Source organism: Pteropus vampyrus, unplaced genomic scaffold (genome assembly GCF_000151845.1).
Source record: "Pteropus vampyrus isolate Shadow unplaced genomic scaffold, Pvam_2.0 Scaffold338, whole genome shotgun sequence".
Lineage (NCBI taxonomy): Eukaryota > Metazoa > Chordata > Mammalia > Chiroptera > Pteropodidae > Pteropus > Pteropus vampyrus.
In genome coordinates this window covers 573,495-577,644 of record NW_011889119.1, presented here as the reverse complement: position 1 = coordinate 577,644, position 4,150 = coordinate 573,495, and positions in this window count along the sequence as shown.

Genomic DNA, 4,150 nt, shown 5'->3' with positions numbered 1-4,150 from the left:
TCACAGCAGGTGAGCACGGCCGAGACACGTCACTTCTTTAGTGAAAAGCTCCTCTCTGCCTTCAGCCAGCCGTGTCCACGATGTCTGTGCATACCTAGGTTCACACACTCTAAATGCCAGTGAGCCCAGGTGTGACCACCCCCAAGGGAGCGCAGGGTCAGTTAACGCTCCTGCACCTGGCCTCTCCCACCTGCGTGTCAGTGCCCTCGATTCCAAGTGCATAACAGAAACTGCGAAGCTGTCGCTCTCCCGGGCATCTGAGGTCTTCTTTCCTGGCACGGTTGTCAGTTTCGGTTCAAACAAACTCTTCTGAAACTCTCCACTGGTTCAGAAGCTTCTTATGTCACGACATCGTTAACATAGCTTTACAGCTGTTATTCTTCGTGCTTTTAAGTCCCACGCCCGAATTAAAAGCCTCTTAGGCTTTCTGCCATTCCTTTTCCTTGCCTCTTCCTCTGCTCGGCCTCTCCCACAGCAAAGGGGAGGGCAGCCAGCCTCAGAGTGGCCCCAGGACCCTGCCAGGGCAGGCGCTGGGCTAACGGGCCAGTCCACAAGTACCAGGAGCGAGAGGACCCGCCCTGTATGGGGAACCCACGCAGGCTGAGTCCCCGGGCCGACCAGCCTGGGTCTCGCTCATTCTGAAACGACAGACGACAGCTTCCTCGAGCTTAGGCTGTCAGCTCTGACCCTGAGGTGACGGCGCCTTACCCCATGCATGCCTTAGCCCCTCGCCACACCCAGGTGGGGCAGTCTGCCACTGTTCCCAGCAGGTGAGCCAGCACACGCTGAAACCCACGGTCACCTGACTCGAATGCAGTGAGCAGCGATTTTTATGAATGCTCTGAGTCGTGCTACCTAAAGCACTGGAAAAACCAGTAACTCTTACCGATTAGGATTGAAGCCCCCGGGCATCACATTTCCAGCCTAAGCCCTGACGCCAGCAGCATCCGCGCGGGTGCACGGCACGCAGAGCGGCACCCCAGGGCCCACAGCTGCACGGCTCTGCTGACTCCCAGGGCAGCTCCTCGGGCCCCAGGACCTGGCACCGGGGCCCAGTGTGTGCTCTCAGCTCAGCCACCACGAGCTACACTTGGCCCCCGGGAGCTGGAGGGGCCACAGGATGTCACGCCTGTCACTAGCAAAGTGCCGATTCAGTCACTGGAACAAGTTGGTTAAAATAATCTACTTTTCCAGCTGCAAATTTCATAAAATCTAAATACTGATCACATATTTCTGATAAAAAGTTAGCATCCAAATGAATAAGTGCTGGGGAAGGTAAAAACACACACCAGAGTTAAAGGCCACGCATGAAAACAGCGAGTGACGTCACCGACCGGCTTCTGTGCTGCTGATGCACCGACGTAATTCACGCTTCGGGTACGCCAAACTTAAGAGTGTAGCGTGGACATGACTGTCGCCTTTCTAGAACCTGCTCACGCAGCCCCTAGAAAACTTTGAGCTCTCAATCTACAGTCCAGATAACTCTCACGGAGATAAACGTGCTCTCTAAATGCTATCGACCGCGTGAAATGCCAGCGGCAGCATCTTCGGTTGGAACCTGGGTCCTGATGCTTATGTCACCAGCCCCCTACCTCTGTCAACCGCACCCCCGGTGAGTCGGCACGGTGGACAGCGCATTCTGGGGCGCCACCAGAGACCCTCGGGAAGAGGGCTCACAGAAGTCTGACTAAACTTCAGTCAAGGAGAGTCTGTCACCACCTAGTAGCTGTGGGGCCTTTCCAAGTCACCTTCCCGCTTTGTGATTGGTTTCTGCACCCAGCAAATGGTGGCACTAACCCTATGACAGTGCCTAAGCAGACACCCACCCCGCGCACCGTGTAACACGCAGACACCCACCCCGCACACCGGGTAACACGCAGACGCCCACCCGCGCGCCGGGTAACACGCAGACGCCCACCCGCGCGCCGGGTAACACGCAGACGCCCACCCGCGCGCCGTGTAACACGCAGACACCCACCCCGCGCACGGCGGTTGCGTGCTCCAAACATCAGACTTGTTAAAGCCTCTCCTCGTAATGAAATAACCGCAATCAATGTTTCACCTTCTAACCTCCCCCCATTTCACCTCAACACAAAATAGATGTGTTTTCATGACCAAAAAGTGCGATCGCCTCAGCTCAGAAAAACCCATCTTCTACAATGTTAACGCTGTTTTAGTAACAATTACGTGTTCCTTAATCCAAGTAATAACTGAACGTCTCACATTTCGAACTTACTAAAACCTAACGAAAGCTATTTTTCTCTTTTTAAAAAATAATAGGTTATAGCTATGTGACCTGATTTTCAAGGAGGTCAAGCACGTCAGATTTGAAAGCCTTTCTAGGATAAGGCAAAGTGTACTCCCTGCCTGCGTGTCTCACGTCCAGCAGGCTGACCGGCCCTCGGGTGGGGGCCGACACACTGGAGCGAGATGAAGCTGAGGAGGCCCCCCCACCGAGCACCCCCTCCTGAGACTAGTCCCACTCCGTGAACTCTGAAGTACGTTTGTAGGCAGAAGCTTCATGGCAGACTTGTCGCCAACTGTCCAATTTGATTCCAAGAGAAACTGGCTTTGGGACAAGGCCAGTCCTCCTGACGGAATTACCTCAGTTCAGAGTGTGACTAACCTGTCTCAACAAAAAATATCTGCTTTCCTATAACAAAGTCTTCTCAACACATTAAACTGTAGGTGCCCTTAAGCAACACAGAAACCTCGCTCCTGCACAATGACGCAGGAGAAAACCCAGACAAGCTCGGGTTCAACGCCAAAGACAGAGTCCAGAGAAGAAATAATTGATAAACTGGACCTCATTAAAATTAAAACTTCTGGTCTGAAATGACGCTGTGAACAGAATGTAGCAGGCCACAGACTAGAGGAAAATATTTAGGAAAGACACATCTGATACAGGACTGGATTCCAAAACACACGAAGAACCCTTAAACTCAGCAGTAAAAAAAACAATTAGAAATAGAGTCAGAGACAAGACACCTCGCCAGAGGAGGTTCACAGATGGCAAACAGGCCTAGGAAAGGACGCTCCACGTCCTATGTCACTGGAACGGCAGCGTGAGAGCCTCGCGCTCACACCGGGGCACTTTGTGCTGGGAGGATGAGCGGCCGCGGGCCCCTCGGTGCTGGCAGGGCCACGGGGCACAGCCACCCTGCAGGGCGTCTGGGCGGCTTCTTACGAGACTCACCCCACGCTCACGACCCAGCTCACACTCCTCGGCATTGATCCCAGTGAGTTAAAAACTCACATCACACAAAAACCTGCACATGGTGTTCACGGCAGCTTCATTCACAACTGCGGAAACGTGGAAGCCACCCAGACGCCCTTCAGCAGGTGGAGGGGGAGCTGGCACACCCGCACGGGAACGTCATTCGGCGCTGAGGACAGGTGCGCTGCCAAGCCATGGGAGGACGCGGCAGGCCCTTACGCACACATTGGTAAGTCCAAGGCGCCCGTCTGAGGGCGGCAGCTGTGTGGCCCCCGCTGCGTGACATCCTGGGACAGGCAAAATTAGGGAGGCCGCGGGAGGTCCAGGGGTCAGGGCCTGAGCAGGAGGGTGACCAGGTGGAAGAGAGGCTTTTAGGGCAGTGGAAGTGCCCGTGCTCTATGAGATAGCATGACGCAGACACACTGCACATCACGTTGGTCAAATCTACAGAAGGCGCCCCACCCGGGGTGAGCCCAAATGCAGACTGGGGACCCCCGGTGGTGATGAGGTGTCGACAGAGGCGACCCTGGACGGGGGCGCTGTGCCGCGTGGGGGCCGAGGGCATTCAGCAGCTCTGTATTTCCCACTGGGGTTTGCTGGGTACCTAAAAAATAGTCACACACACACCACAGGCGTACAGACGATTCTGTACACCAGAGATCAGAAAAAAACTTCGACAGATGCGTTCCTAGGGGTTGCAATGAGACATGTTGCTGCTCAAGCTCCTACTTTCTCTTAAGTTAGAAATGTTTCCAAACAAAATGTTAAGAGGAGAAAACACAGGTTTCAGGATTCAGCAGACGTGGAAGCACAGGAAGATGTTGCTCGTCCTCGACCCGCATTAAGTAGCTCTGCGATCATGTGAACCACCGTAAACCCTCGTCTGACATCTGACGGAGCCGCTCTTTAGAGAAACCGTAACATTCTGACATT